Source organism: Rhinolophus ferrumequinum, chromosome 16 (assembly GCF_004115265.2).
Source record: "Rhinolophus ferrumequinum isolate MPI-CBG mRhiFer1 chromosome 16, mRhiFer1_v1.p, whole genome shotgun sequence".
Lineage (NCBI taxonomy): Eukaryota > Metazoa > Chordata > Mammalia > Chiroptera > Rhinolophidae > Rhinolophus > Rhinolophus ferrumequinum.
The window spans coordinates 65,427,478-65,443,851 of NC_046299.1; the positions used below are offsets into that span (position 1 = coordinate 65,427,478).

The 16,374-nt window shown below is 39.7% G+C and overlaps 1 pseudogene; it reads right to left on the reverse strand.

Moving 5' to 3' along the window:
• Window positions 1-6,284: 6,284 nt before the first annotated feature.
• Window positions 6,285-6,911, reverse strand: LOC117035883 (60S ribosomal protein L15-like; annotated as a pseudogene).
• Window positions 6,912-16,374: the final 9,463 nt, after the last annotated feature.

Sequence of the window (16,374 nt, forward strand, 5' to 3'; positions counted from 1 at the left end):
GGTGAGAAAAACAAGGCTGGAACTCAGAAGGAAACTCTCCACGGTCCAGCTGGACTTGTGTGTGGCAGTTCTGTGCTTTAGAAGTATCTGGCAAGCTACAGAAATGACCCATTCTGAGGCACCACCTGTAGGCAAGGCGCTGGCATGGATATCATCTAAATCTCGCCCCCATAAAATTCATGTGCAACCAGTGTGGACAGTCACCAGGCCAGAGACACACCTTTGCTCTTTTGACTTTTCACTCTTCCTCTAGGACCTGTGGTGCATGCTGAGGACAGAGATGTGAACCCCACAGATTCCTACATGTTGCTGTGATTGAACAAATGGTGCAGTTCCTGGGACAGAATGAGATGGTCGTGCCCACTTTTCAAATCCACTGTTCCAAATCTGGGACTGCTGAGTTGACTCTGTATTGTGTTCAGTTCCCTCTAAACCCTGGGCGTTACAGCATGTCTGTCTCTGGTTCTACCACTTAAGGTGTTTAGATCAGTTGGACCTGTGTCCAGCAGCTGGCTCTGCTGCCTTAGTTTCCTCAACAGTAAATTACGGCACCACTAGTATCAATCTGCCTTTTGACTTCTCTTGAAGATTAAGAGCCCAGACCAGGCTGGTGAATGGAAAAGCATTCAGCAAACATCAGCTGATTTTAATCAAGTGTCCTCTTGCACTAAAATGGTCTTGGTCTTATTCTCCTCATTGCTCAGAAGAATCCAGACCACTGACTCATCTTCCCTTCCTGTAATGTGGCTTTCTCTTCTTTAAGGTACATAAGATCCATCAACTGTGTTACCTTCTTGGATGAGAACATTGTCTGGTGTCTGCAAGCACCATGGGTCAGGAGACTCTTACTGTTTGAAGTCCAAAGGTTTGGATCCCTGAGTGGTGGGCTTATAGCAGATCATATGTTTTATTTATTATTTATTTATTTATTATTAGTTTCAGGTGTACAAAACAATGTAATAGTTAGACATTTACATTCCTCACAAAGTGATAACCCTCCCCCGCCCAGTCTACTATCCCTGTGACATCGTATATAGCAGTTACAATTCCATTGACTATATTCCCTATACTGTACTCCACATCCCATGGCAATATATATACTTAATTATAGTTGACATTCAATATTATTCAGCTTCAGTTTCAGGTGTACAGCACAGTGGTCAGACGTCTACACAGTCCATGAAGTGGTCTCCCTAACAGGACAAGTGCCCATCTGACACCCTACAAAATCTTTACAACATTATTGATTATATTCCCCAAACTGTATTTCATATCCCCCTGGCAATATTGTGGCTACTACTTTGTACTTTTTAATCCCTTTACCTTCTCCCCCTTCCCTACATCCCTCCCATCTAGCAACCATCAAATTTTTTCCCCTTATATCTCTGAGTCTATTTCCATTTTGTTCATTTATTCTGTTCTTTAGATTCCACATATAAATGAGATCATACATAATTTGTCTTTCTCCATCTGACTTATTTCACTTAGCATAATATTCTACAGGTCCATCCATGTCATTGCAAATGGTAAGATTTAATTCTTCTTTATGGCCGAGTAATACTCCATTGTATAAATGTACCACAGTTTCTTTATCCAGTCATCTACCAATAAATATTTTAGTTGTTTCCATATCTTGGCTATTGTGAATAGTGCTGCAATAAACATAGTATTGCATATATTTTTTTCAATTAGTGTTTTGGATTTCTCTGGACAGATATCCAAGAGTGGAATTGCTGGCTCATAAGGCAGTTTCATTTTCAATTTTTTGATACTTCCATACTGTTTTCCATAGTGGGTGCAACAATCTGCAATACCACTAGCAGTGCACAAGGGTTCCCTTTTCTCCACATCCTCACCAACAGCATGGTATTGGCATACAAACAGACACACAGATCAATGGAACAGAATGGAGAGCCCAGAAATAAATCCATACCTATATGGTAATTTAATCTATGACAATAGAAGCAAGAATTTACACTGGGGTAAAGACAGTCTATTTAATAAATGATGCTGGGAAAACTAGATAGACACACGCAAAAAAATGAAGTTGGACTACCACCTTATGTTATATATGAGAATAAATTCAAAATGGCTTAAAGACTTAAAGGTAAGATCCGAAGCCATAAAACTCCTAGAAGAAAATATAGGAAGCAAATTTGCAGACATTACCTTCAGTAATATTTTTACTGATATATCTCCTAGGGCAAGGAAAGCAAAATAAATAAATAAATAAATAAATAAATAAATAAATAAATAAATAAATAAACATATGGGGTTACATCAAACTAAAGAGTTTTTCCACAGCAAAGGAAACCATCAATAAAACAAAAAAGGACATCCTACTGAATGGGAGAAGATATTTGCCAATGATACATCTGATAAGGGGAAGATATCCAAAAATTTATAAAAAACTCATACAACTCAACATCAATAAAAAAGCAAACAACCCAAAACCCAATTAAAAAATGGACAGAGGACATGAAGAGACATTTCTCTAAAGAGAACATACAGGTGGCCAACAGACCTATGAAAAAATGCTCAATGTCACTACTCATTATCAAAATGCAAATAAAACCCACAATGTATGTTTCTCTTTTTTTTTTAAATTTATTGGGGGCACAATTGTTAGTGAAATTACATGATTTCAGGTGTACAATTCTGTATTATTACATCATCTATAAATCCTGTTGTGTGTTCACCACCCAGAGTCAGTTCTCCTTCCATCACCATATATTTGATCCCCCTTACCCTCATCTCCCACCCTCCACACCCCTTACCTCTGGTAACCACTAAACTATTGCCTGCGTCTATGAATTTTTGTTTCTCATTTGTTTGTCTTGTTCTTTTGTTGTTTTTGGTTTATATACCACATATCAGTGAATTATGGTTCTCTGCTTTTTCTGTCTGACTTATTTCGCTTAGCAATATACTTTCAAGATCCATCCATGTTGTCACAAATGTTCCTATATCATCTTTTCTTATCGCCGAATAGTATTCCATTGTGTATATATACCACAACTTCTTTATCCATTCATCTATCGAAGGACATTTTGGTTGTTTCCATGTCTTGGCCACCGTAAACAAAGCTGCAAAGAACATTGGAGCACACGTGTATTTATGGATAAATGTTTTCAGATTTTTTGGGTAGATACCCACAATGAGATATCACCTCACCCCAGTCAGAATGACTATCATCAACAAGACAAATAGTAACAAGTGTCGAAGAGGCTGTGGAGAAAAAGGAACCCTCATACACTGTTTGTGGGAATGCAGACTGGTGCAGCCGTTATGGAAGGCAGTGTGGAGGTTCCTCAAAAAATTATGAATAGAATTACCATATGACCCAGCAATCCCTCTCCTGGGTATCTATGTTTCTCTTTTTAATCACAAGTTTTGTAGTCTGGAAGGAGCCTTAATCCCACCCACACAGGATTCTCTCTGACAAATGATTGAACAATGTCTCCTTGAAAAATTAAAGTGCTTGAAGACTCCTTACTTCACTCAGTACACTTGTTTCATTATTGGGCAATTCTAATTGTCCTCTTTTTATGAAGGTCTTGTTCGTATTGAGCAAAATCTGTCTCCTATAGAACCTCTCCTTTTATCCTGGCTCTTCCCTGTTACTCTCAAGCTCTTTTGAAGTCAGAATGGCAGATGAGCTCCATCTCCATTTCTCCTGACTTGGCAGTGGCTCTCTGGTGGTTGGTGATGTACACCAGGAGGCTACCTGTGACTCCTCGGGAAACAGAAATGGGGTTCCTCAGCCACACCTGGACACAGACCTGGGGAGGACAGTACACAGACCAAAGCTGATTATAGTCTAACCCTATTCTCATGTTTTCTGAGTCTTTTGTTTTCAAAATTAAACATCTTGATTTCTTCATGAACCCTTTCTGTGCATTTCCATTTTATTTTATTTTATTTTATTTTATTTTATTTTATTTTATTTTATTTTATTTTATTTTATTTTATTTTATTTTATTTTATTTTATTTTGGTGTTTTCAACAGTATGAATCTCAGTTTAGTTCTGACTAGTGCAGGTATCTCCCATTTAGTCAGGATAGTCCTCATCCGTAACATTTGATGCCCATCTCTGTTTTGGGGAGTCCCTCTACCTTGTTGAATTTCATCATCTTACATTCCGTTTCTTTATTTGGGCCTTGGACACCATTCTGTAGCCTGTTCTGTTGTTCACTGTATTCTCTCCCTCCCCTTACTTGAAAATGTCTGCAAATGTCATCAGCCTGGTGTCAACGTTCTTGTCCAAGACACCGAGAAGTTTCTGGGTTTATCTTTCGGGCTTTCCATCAGCACCCTCTCCCCACACCATGCCTTTTACACCACTCTTATATTCTTAACTAGCTCTAACATAAGATTCCAGCCAGTTTTGGAAATTATAACTCTTCCTGTGGTGTTTGCATTTTAATAAAGTGCTCTGGAGGCCCTAATGTTATTTCAGGCAGCAGCACAAGAATTGAAAAGCACTGGGACATGCGAGAAGAGTGGGTCAGGTGGATTGCTCAGGCGGTTAGGAGCATAGCCAAGAGAGCTTATGTGCAAAGTTCTAAGACCCACCAGGGTGCGGAAATGTGTCTGTGAGCAGTGGGCCAACATTCCAAGCTCACACGATAACTCATGGTGGCCTGAATGGTCCCCACTGCCTCTCTAATTGTGCTCAGCTGGAAGATCCCTGCTGCGTGATCCTCCCACGTCTTCACTGACAGTTCCCAATTCCTATGTGTCTGTATGGGTAGGGTTAGCAGGGGCATCTTAGAGCACCCCTCAACTCCACCAGCCAGAGACTTGCCCTGGGTGGGCTTCTGACATTTAGCATGATGCTACTATTTTCTCGAGCCCATCCACAACTTACCTGATTGCAGGGTAATTGAGCATGACTCTGCAGCCAGCTGCCAGCCCTGAGCTGGGAGTAGCAGGTATTGCACCTCTCCCCAAAGTTTCCTTTTCGTGAGTTTAAGGAAACCTGACCTAATCATCTATACTACATTTTAATTGTAATTTCAGCTAACGAAGAAATAAAATCCTAAATTAAAAATCAGATAAGACTGTTTTTTAATTGTTTCTAGCTCATAAAACACCAGACTTTGGATAGCCTCATCCCAGAGGTTCAAGACTATAATTAATTTTATTGAAGATAAGAGTGTGGTATAAGCAGATAACTATGCTCTGAAAATTAGGATGCCGGGAGTCTAATCTCAGCATTAAAATTTAGTATTAACCTAGAGCCCAGGCCTCAAGCCAGGAGCTATGGAGAGGAGGGGTCCAAGCTATGATGCATGGGTGGCTTACAGAGATTAGAGACTAAAGCAAACCAAGAGGGAGGAGAGGAGCTGAGATCAGGGACCCAAGACACTGGTAACATGCCAGGGAAACCACATCATTCTGGAAAGTTCATCTCCATGGGAAAGTGGGAATAAAACAACGATAGCTACACTCAGGCCAAGCAAAGATGTGCGAGCTGCTTCAGCGTGGGGTCTATGGCAACTGCATGACTGTGGTGACCATGATGTCCCCGTTGTCTACAACTTACAAACCCCCTCTTCATAAATGGGACATAACTTTGATATCACAGACGTGGGCTTCCCACTCATTGTGTGACCCTGGGGAAGTCACTAAACTTATCCAAGCCACAGTCAACTCATTTGAAAAATGAGGAAGATGGGCCAGAAATTGTATTCCCTCTGCATCCCTAAAATGACTCTAATTTTATTGAAAGGACTATTCAAGTATATTAGCATGCCAGAAACATATATTCAAGTTAACTTAGCTAAAATATAATACTAAGTCACCAGGGAGTTTACTCTGGATGCACAACCCAGTTGCTTTTTGGATCACTGAGTCTCAGCAGAGCATTAAAGTAATCCACATGGTGGAGTCTAGCTGAGAATCTATACCATGAAGACATTCTGTTCAATTCGTAATGAAATCGTTCCTTATTTTGGGAATGCTTCCCAGGGCCAGGATGAAGAGAACACATACTGATGTTGATGGCAAGTTAGGTGTGTTTAGAGGAGGATTTTCCCCAGAAATCAGAATAACCCATCTTGGAACTCTCCTCTGGAAGAAATTTGGGACATTCAGACTGAAAGCCTATTTTGGCCTAAGTGTGCAGTCAGAGTTCTCATGCCGCCAAATGTGAAACTCTCCTGAGATCCAGGCAGGAGCAGAGACCCCCAGATCCATGACTTCTCCTTCATTCTCTCTTTTTTTTTTTTGACTGTCCTAAATTGTTTATTAAGTAAGAATTTTACAAACATTACTCATATTAATGGTAACGGTGGAGCTGGAGAGTATTGTGCCTTCTCCAAGCTGCACGGCAGGAACCACCAATAAATAGTATGGTGGAACTCGTGGCCCTTTCCAAGGCCACGGCTCTTGCGGCCTGCAGATGTCAGCCCGCGCATCTCCCTGTGCTTGTGGACTGGTTTGGTGATCCATTGGGTGTCAGGATTCCGTCTGATAGCTTTATGGAATGGATCAATGAGGATAACCTCAAAGAATTTGTACGTGGAATCTTCACCAACCCAGTAAGAATTCAGGACTCTCAGAGTCCTACGGTGGTGTCCAGCTCACTCCTCAGCAACAGAGTGAAGGCTTCGAGCAAACTTTAGCTGGTTAACACCATGATGGACAGGCTTGCCATAGGTGGCACCCTTAGGAACTGGGCGTTTGCGGCCACCAAGGCGCACACGAATCCGATATATGACATACCCTTGCTTGGCTCTGTATCCCAGCCTGTGCGCTTTATCCGGCCGGGGGATTGGCGGCGGGGGGGGGCCCTGTGGAGCACAGAGAGCTGGTGGTACTGGCAGCAATGCACCCTGAGAAGAAACTGCATTACGTCGGACTGCTTCTTCCTCCCTAGCTCCTGGATGTACTTGTAAGCACCCATCTTGGTTTACCTGATGGCTGAGGCCAGACCCATTCTCTCTTTTTTTTAAACTTCTGTTTCCTAGTGAAATGCAGAAACTCTCTTAGAATGGCAGACAGCACCTGGCCTGATGAAATAGAATTGGGTATGACAGACTTATGCACATAGAATTAAGGACATATCAGAATTCAGAGCTCTTAGAGGATAGAACACTGAACCCCTTTGACCAGGGAAGGGGAGGGAAAAAAAGCCAGGAAGGCTACAAAGCAATAGCAGAATCAAAGTCAAGGGGCCGGAGCCACAAGGGGATCTGCTCTCATTCCTAAGGAGAGGTTTCTGAGGACCTTGGGGGCACTGTTGCTTGGACAGCAAGTAACATCAGAACAGTATCCCTTTTCTTATGGCAGAGTAGTATTCCACTGTACATATGTACCACATTTTCTTTATACAATCATCTATCGAAGGACACTTTGGTTGTTTCCATGTCTTGGCCACCATAAATAAAGCTGCAATGAACATTGGAGCACCTATATATTTATGGGTAAATGATTTCAGATTTTTTGGGTATATATCCAGGAGAGGGATTGCTGGGTCATATGACAATTCTATACTTAAGTTTTTGAGAAACCTCCACACTGCCTACCATAGTGGCTGCACAAAAGATGAAATAATGCCATTTGCAACAACATGGATCGATCTTGAGATTATTATGCTAAGTGAAATAAGTCAGACAGAAAAAGTCAAGAACCATATGATTTCACTGATGTGTGGGACATAAAACTGAAAACAACAAAGGAATAAGACAAACAAATAAAGAAACAAAAACCATCGACACAGACAATAGTTTAGTGGTTACCAGAGGGTGAAGGGGTAGGGGTGTTAGATGAGGGTAAAAGGGGTTAAATATATGGTAATGGAAGGAGGACTGACTCTGGGTGGTGAGCACACAATGTGATATATAGATGACGTATTACAAAATTGTACACTTGAAACCTATGTAACTTTATTAACCATTGTCACCCCAATAAACTTTAATTAAAACAAAACAACCAAAAAAACAGTAGCCCTTACCTCATCCAAGTCAGAAACAGTATTTTCCCTAAAGCTTTTATATCTACTTGGAATTAATTACCCTGCTAATCTCTTCTTTATTATTTAGTATACTTTTTCCTGATAAAAATACGTCTTCAGTAAAGAAAAAATGAAAAAAATATAAAAAGCATTACAAGAATCAGCTATAATTCTAATATTCAAAGAAAAACTGAAGGATGCAATATTATAGATACTCTTTCAGGAGATTTGAAAATTATATACTACTGCATTTTCTTAACTAGAATTTGGCATGCCATGTCTCTCAACATATTCTATTTTTTTCTGCAATACTCAATAATGTTTTAAAATTTTCATATATTGATCCTATACTTGTCTCTCTGTATTCATCCCAAGTCCCTTCTCTCTTTTTTTTTATTCTTTTCCTTTTCTATTTTAAGGTGGATCTTCATTATAGGATTTTTCTCATTTATGATGAAAAGAAAACTCAGGAATTTTGTATATTTGTTTTAATTTAGCCACTAGATTTAATTTTATTATTAATTCAAATACATCAGTCAATTATTATATGTTTTCAGCATATGTGAATGATATGTTTTTCTTCTTCTTTGTAATGATGACAACCTTTAGCTTCTTTTCATATATAGTGGCTAGAACTTTTTTTGTCATTTTTTTGCCTCTAATTGAAATAACTCTCAAATTATACCATTGTGTTGTACAATGGGTTCAAATATTACTTTCAAGTTAGTATCTGCTACCACTTTAAAGAATGTATCCATTTAGTCATAGTTTCTCTAAATTTTAAAAAATAGTTTTAAATCAATAATGGACATTATATCTTAAACGCTTTCTTCACATCTACTGAAATAATTATATGGTTTTCCGTTCCTCTTGAATTTCCTGTTGTGATGCATTATATTCATTTCCCTCCATACTGTCTTCCTTAAAATGCTGGGATAAATGTTTTCATTAGTTAGGAGGCCTAGAGTCCTTTCTGGATCCCCTGACTCCTGTCAGTGGGTAGAGAAAAAAGAGAACATGGAGAACAGTACACCAACTCCGGTAGCTGGTGACACTCCTTACCACACTCACATTCCATTGGTGAGAACTAGTCACCAATGAGAACTTAGATGGTTCCATCTAAGATACAAGGGAGGCTGGGAAATGCAGTGCAGCTGTGGGCACAGGAGGGGAAAAAATGAGGTTTGGTAAACAAACAACATGATCTCTTGTACAACTTTCATAGTATGTATTATTCTTTGAATTATTTGTTAGATTCTATTTCTAGTATTCCAGTTATAGCATTGCATATTGATTCAAAACCAGTCATTTTTTTCTGTCTGTGATATCTTTGTAAGGTTTTTTTTATTAGCCATGATTTGCAAGGCTTTCCCCATGCTCCCCAATTTATTGTTCTATATTCTGAAACACTGTATGACCTACGTTATTTCTTTCAGAGCTCTTCAATTATTTTCTATGTTAGAACTTTATATCCAGATTGGTTATTATTTAAATGTTATTTTACATAATTAATGACTATTTAATAAACTTTCAAAAATAATTATTTACACTGAGCACTAGTTAAACAAGTGAGTTCCAACCTTTCCACCAGTGTTTATTGTGAATTCCTTATTGTGAATTCCACCAGTGTCTATGCAAATACTTGTACATGGATCCATCTCCCAGTTGGCCTGCATGTCCTGCTTTAGTTTCATAATTTTGGGGGATTTTCATAAATAAAAATGTAAGTTTCTTGCAGAAGTAGACAATTTGTCTAGGCATGATTATTCTAATTCTTTTAACATGATTTTCCCCTTTAAAACTAGACTCTTCAAATGTCTTTTGTCAGAATTGCAAGAAGTTTGAAGCCAGACTTTTTGTTCCATTAGAATTTTCTTCTTCTTTTTCTTCCTCTCCCTTTCTTTTCTCCTCCTCTTCCTCCTCCTCCCACTTCTTTCTCTCCCTTTTACTTCCTTCTCCTTTTCCTCTTCCTTCTTCTTCTTCTTTTTCCTTTCTTGGATGCTTCTGGAATTCTTTATTCTTGAAAAAAAATTCTCAGTAATTACTCAGGCACAGGAGTATTTTAATTAATTTTGCGAGTACTTAGTGAACTTTCTCTGACTAAGGTTTCTTTAGTTCAGTTTAATTTATTCAGTTTGATGAAGTTGTCTTTGTTTCTTATAGCATCCTATTAACTGCATTGATTCTGTTTTCTTTTCATGGGTTTCCTTTTAAATATATATTCTGAGTCTTTCTTCCATCTCTGTGTTAATTGAATATAACAGAAAGTCCAACTTAAAAATTAGATTAAATAGTAAATTAAATATATTGGTTCTATCTCTGAAAATCTAGAGGTAGTTCATGCTTTATTCAAGAAATGAGAAGAGTCCCTGTTTTTGTCAATTCCTTTGGCTCTATTCTCCTTCTTGTGTTGACTTCATCTCCACGCTAACCTCTCAGATGTTATCAAGATGGCTTCCAGCACCTTTCAGGGTTATAATCTTCCTCATTCACATCCTGGCAATCCTCTCTCACAATCACTGAAAAGAAATCTTAATTTCCCTAACCAGGTCATCCTGAATCACATGCTCATCCCAGAAGTAATCACTGTGGAAGGAAAGACGTGGTTAGTTGTGTATCCACACTATCCATACCAGTGGGCTGCCCCACAAGAAGCAACTGCATCATGCCTCTTAAAACTCTCACATCTTTAGTCTAATTTTCATGTATTTATCCCTCTCTGGTTTTTGGATAAATTTCTCAAGTTAATTCTCTTGGACTCCTTAAATTCTCTGTGATTGTGGAGGTATGTGGTGTTGGATTATACTTCTCATTTCCATTTGAGTTTAAAAAAGTGTATCTCATATTAGTACTCATTCAAGAATATGACTCAGAATTTTATTTCTTTTTCCCTAATTGGAGAGGCAGTTTTTCTGCCTCTCTTCAGGGAGGGTTGCATTTTTTTGATCTCAGGTATCTTTCACAGGCTCAGTGATTTTTCTTTTAAGATTTACCCATACAACCCTACACACATTTAAAAAAACAACAACTTTATATTGTTTTTAATAACTGATCTAATATAATATTTCTCATAATTCCCTGACCTGAGAAGTATTGAGGATGTTGGGGAAGGTTGATTAATATCTGCCACTTAGCAGCATCTAAATATCTTTTCTCAAAATATATTTAGGGCAAGTATTGGGTTTTTCTTATTTCCTCTCATCCCCACTACTCCCACAATATGGTGTTTGGGTCTTTGTGGGAGTGTGGCTATATGGCCTTGTGGCCCTGGAGAGGAATAGGGCTCCATGTCTGTATATGGAGTCGGAGTAACGCCTCTACATTGGCCTCTATCTTGCCAAATCCCTGGTTTTGCAATGGGTTCCACCTGGTCTTCAAGCCTGTAATGATACTCAATATCACTAATCATGAAACCTATTATGATCTCTTTTGAATGCTATACCAACCCTTGGCATCCTTCTCTTTTTAATCCCAGGTCTCTGCTGGTCTTCGAGTTCCGTTCAATATGCCCCCTCCCCAGGAATTGCAAACTCTTCTGGACCCCTGCCTGCTGTATGGGAGTTATGGGAAGCCAGAAACATCACCACTGGCTACTTATCCAGGCATTTCCCTCTACTAGTGTTACACCATATCTTCAACACCATTTTGGCCATGTGTCCAGTCAAAGGAAGAGTTTTTCCCTCATGCTACACCCCGAGAGGTGGCTCAATACTCTATTATTCTCAGGCTTTCTCAAACTTCTCTAAATTTTTATAGCTCCTTTCCACTGATTTGGGCACTCCTACACCATGGTGCATCTGTCTCCTATACCCTCCAGGGAAAGAAGGATGGGATGTCCACCTCTCTTACTCTAAAGCACTATGTGTCATGTATCGAGATCTCTACTTTCTGTGCTTATAATATAATTGCTGATTATTCTATCAGGTCTGACTCTTGGTATAGAGTCACAAATAACCATGAAATATATTCATATCCCCCAGACTGCTCATTGAAAAGGAAGAGGCTTGATTTCTGGATTTCTCCTTAAGTATACCATTTGTTTTGGAAGGAATCCTCACAGAGTAGATTTTCTTCCCCTGTTCCTTCTAGCCAATCCTTGCTGCTCTGAGATGGGAGTATTAGGAGTTCTCTCTGGTGTCTCCTTTTAGATGAAAGAAATTGGAGTCAGTCTTCTGTCTTTCTCAATCTAGACACATCTGCTCTATTTCTAGGAAAAAATTTCTATGCATAGATGGTACTCCATTTCATTGCCAATGGTAGTGTCTTCTGTTTTTATATTCTGCTAAGCTTTCTATAGAAATCTGGAAATGGTAGATTTACTTTACCATATTACTTACAAATCTGAAAGTATTTAATACATTTTAAAGTCATGGAAAAGTGTAATAAATCACTGTTTGGTTTTTCAAATGATTTTACCCTTTGTCTACAATGACGACATTTTCCCCACACTGTCAGCAAAGTTATTTTTCCAATAGTGTGTTTGTTGAGTACTACCTTGCCTGGTTTCTCTTATGACCAACAGTATCATGTACTCGTATTTAGCTAGTGGGAGATAGCACAGCAAGGACTATGGGGCAGGATGTGTTTTAGTACCTAATGCTTAGGATTCACACCTTTGTGGCACTGGGCCACTCAGACTGTGCCTGAGACCATCACATGTGGAATGAGCTGGCATAACAGGCAGGAATATAATATGTACAGTAGATAGCTTTGATCCAAATATTTACCCTCACTTTTGCTAGATGTCTCACTCCTGGTAAATTGTTTAATTTCATTTCCTAAACTTCATTTCCTCTCTCTATAAAGCACAAATAATAAGAACAGCTTCCTCCTACTAGTGGTAAAACACTAGTTTTACCACTAGCCGTATGCATTCTAGTAATGGTAATACTTATTATCACTACGGGTATAGTGGTAGTAATAGCACTAATACTAATAGTGAAACTCCATGGAAACTCCTCTTGTCTTGCCAAAATCAAATTTACTGCCATGTAAGCTGAACATAATTGCATTCCACTGCAAACATTTTAGGGATAAGCAACGACTTCCTTAACAACAGTCTTCTTGAGAATTAGAAAGATGGAACTTCCCAAAGAAAGCTCTCCCCACTGCCCGCTCAGTGGGAAGTCGTTAGCTAGAGATTGGAGTGGTTCTTAGGGGGACAGCTGACCCTCAACATACACTGGAGCAACAGGGCCCTTTTATGGCTGACAATTGGCTTTTGCCCAAGTGGCCCATGAAATGTATGGGCCAAGCATTGGTTTTACGCTGCTTTTAAAAGAGGGCTCCAAATGTTGCCGAATAACTTAAAGTCTAAGCTGTTACATGTGGAGACCACCCATGCATGCATAGGTTTTCTCTTTTAGAAGCAGGAGCACATTCCAAAGCTGTACTTGGTATGTCTTGCCAGCCTAGCGTCTCCAGGTTGTTAATATAAACTATTTCTTGAACAATGGACTCCACACTCATTTGCTTAAACTGGGATTTTAAAATTTTTCCTATAAATGGAAGACCTTAAATAAAAAGTCAGATATTGATTTGGTGTTTTTTTTCAGCCAGCCTAAGACAGCAGACAAGGTATGAGCAAGGTGGTTATTGCTGATCATGTCAGCAGTGCACCCAGTCACAGAACATGATTGTGCAGTCAGTTCTAGTGGGGTGAGGACATTGTCAGGATCGGTTACTATGGCAACCGTGAGGCTATGATGATTAAAGGAAGTTGGCCCACGCTCAGTGGGCTTATGGCCCTATACAAGTGGTGTGAACAGAGTGCTATGGAGCAGAGAGGAGAAGGCACTGGTCCTGTCTAACAACCTTGGGGTGGATTTCCTACAGATGGTGAGGTTATGTCTGGGCCTTGACAGAGACATTGAATATCACCAGGATAAGAATAATGAAACCTTATGAAAAGATAGCATCATTTAAAGAAAACAAGTGTGTGTACAACAACAAATTTAAAATGATGTTGGCCAAATATTACAACTATATACTGTAATTGTTCTAACCATGTAATTATTAATAATAGAGTTATTAAAGGAGTATTTTAATTCTCCCATATGTATGCAAAAGGGCACATAATATATCTTCCTAGGAATGGAAATGAAAATCTCTCCAAAGTACCTTCTGGAGGATTAGAGCAAAAAGAAGTAGGTGTTCCTTAGCACCTTCCAAAGGGCGCATGCGAGGCAGTTCCCAGCCAAGGCGGGAAGTCACAGCTCCAAGCTATTTCCCAGCCACCATGAGGCGTCAGTGGGCTGGTCTTGTCTGACTGCTTCCCGAGATTCTCACATTATGTCCCAGGGACCACAAGCAAGATGGAGATTGATGGCCTGAGCTGAGTTTATTTAGAGCTTGAATCAGACAACGGGGATTAAGTCCTCTCACCCAGACTGACTCTTGCCAAGATGGTGGACCTCTCTGCTCAGATTTCCCTTAACTTCTATTTTAACAACCAGAAAAGTTGCTGCTTTTAATTAAGTGTCCAGCCCTTTGAGCTGGATATTCCATCTAGGTTTTTGAATACCAATTCTTCCATTCAGTTTCTTTTTTTTTTTTTACTATTAATCCAATATATATTTTTTCTTTTTTAAAATTTTTTGGGGTGACAATTGTTAGTAAAGTTACATAGATTTCAGGTGTACAATTCTGTATTACATCATCTATAAATCCCATTGTGTGTTCACCACCCAGAATCAGTTCTCTTTCCATCACCATACATTTGATCCCCCTTATCTTCATCTCCCAGCCCCCACCCCACTTGCCCTCTGGTAACCACTAACTATTGCCTGTGTCTAAGAGATTTTGTGTCTCATTTGTTTGTCTTGTTCTTTTGTTGTTTTTGGTTTATATACCATATATCAGTGAAATCATATGGTTCTGTGCTTTTTCTGTCTGACTTATTTCGCTTAGCATTATACTCTCAAGATCCATTCAGTTTCAATTCTCTAAATCCTTGTCTGTGTGGCTCTTGGGATGTAAGGACTGAAGATATTTCTGAAAACAACCTTAACAATGTTTTGAGAGATAGCACTTTTTTAACACTGTCTTGCTATGCTTCATTTTAAAAGTGCCCATTGTACTAACAGAAGTTGATGCGGTCTTTCCTTCTTCATGGCCGGCATCGGCAAGGAAGGGCAATAACTTGAGTTGCTTGATACAATTCAGTAATTAGCTGTTTCTGAGGCATCTCCTACTGGGGTATTTTCTGTTCTTCCCTTCCCTTAGTGGACATGACCTCTCCCTCCCCAGGGTGATCTTAACATCCCCAGAACCCAGTGGTGATGCCAGGCAGACAGGAGGCCACTGTAAACATCAGGAAATGGGTCAGGCACAGAGCAGGCCTGCCAGGAAACAGGAAGTACAGGATTTGAGTTGCTCCTAAACCATCCTCTAGCTTCCTCCTGACTTTAAGGAAACAGTTCTGACCATGCATCTCTTAACCACAGAGAAGTCCCATAAGTAGTGGATTGCTTTGTGTGAAGCACCACATCCCCGGGAGGGGATTGAGGAGACAGTTACCAAGCCACATCGATGTAGCAGGCCTTGCACCTGGAACTACAGATCAGATGAGTTGCTTCTTTAATCTGTACTGTATCACGAAGTAGTGTTATTAGGGCCATTTCCTGAATGAAGAGATTGGTCTAAGAAGATGAAGTGATTTAACCAGCTAGTATCTGGCAGAACCTGGGTGGGAATTGGGCTGGCTTGGCTATACTGTGCTGCTCTCTTGGGGGGGTCACCAGGCTCCTGTGCAGAAACAGCTTTGCAAACGTAGAGGCTCTGAAGCATTCCCAGTAGTCCCTGCACATGTCTTCCTGCACAGGCACCTCAACTTCACAGTCCAAAGCTGAACTCATATTCTCCTCAGCTTGCATCCCCACCTGTAATGTACATCTTTTATCCAATGCCCAAGGAGCAGCTAAGCTGTAGCTTCTAGAGACAGACCATGTGGGTTTGAATCCTGGGCCCACCACTTACCATGTGAGCTTGAGCAAGACACTTAATCTCTCTGTGCTTCAGTTTACTCATTTGTATAATGAAATATGCACAGTACCCTCTTACAGAGCTAGGGAGGCTCAAATGATTTCACAGGAATAAAGTGCTTAAAGCTGTGCTTGGCACATGGTAAATGCTATGAGCGTTGGCCATCATCATGATGTCATCACTGTCGTAAACACCCTCATCTGAATGAAACCTTGTAAGACATTGTTGAGTCCACCCTATTCCTCCATCCTTCTGGGGTCGGGCATTGTGACTCCTAACTATTTCTCAAATCTATTTATTTCTCTCTAGCCCATTCACTATCTCTAACCCACACAATTACACTTGTTTCCTACTGTGTTTCCCCCAAAATAAGACCTAATTGGAAAATAAGCCCCAGCATGATTTTTCAGGATGACATCTCCTGAACATA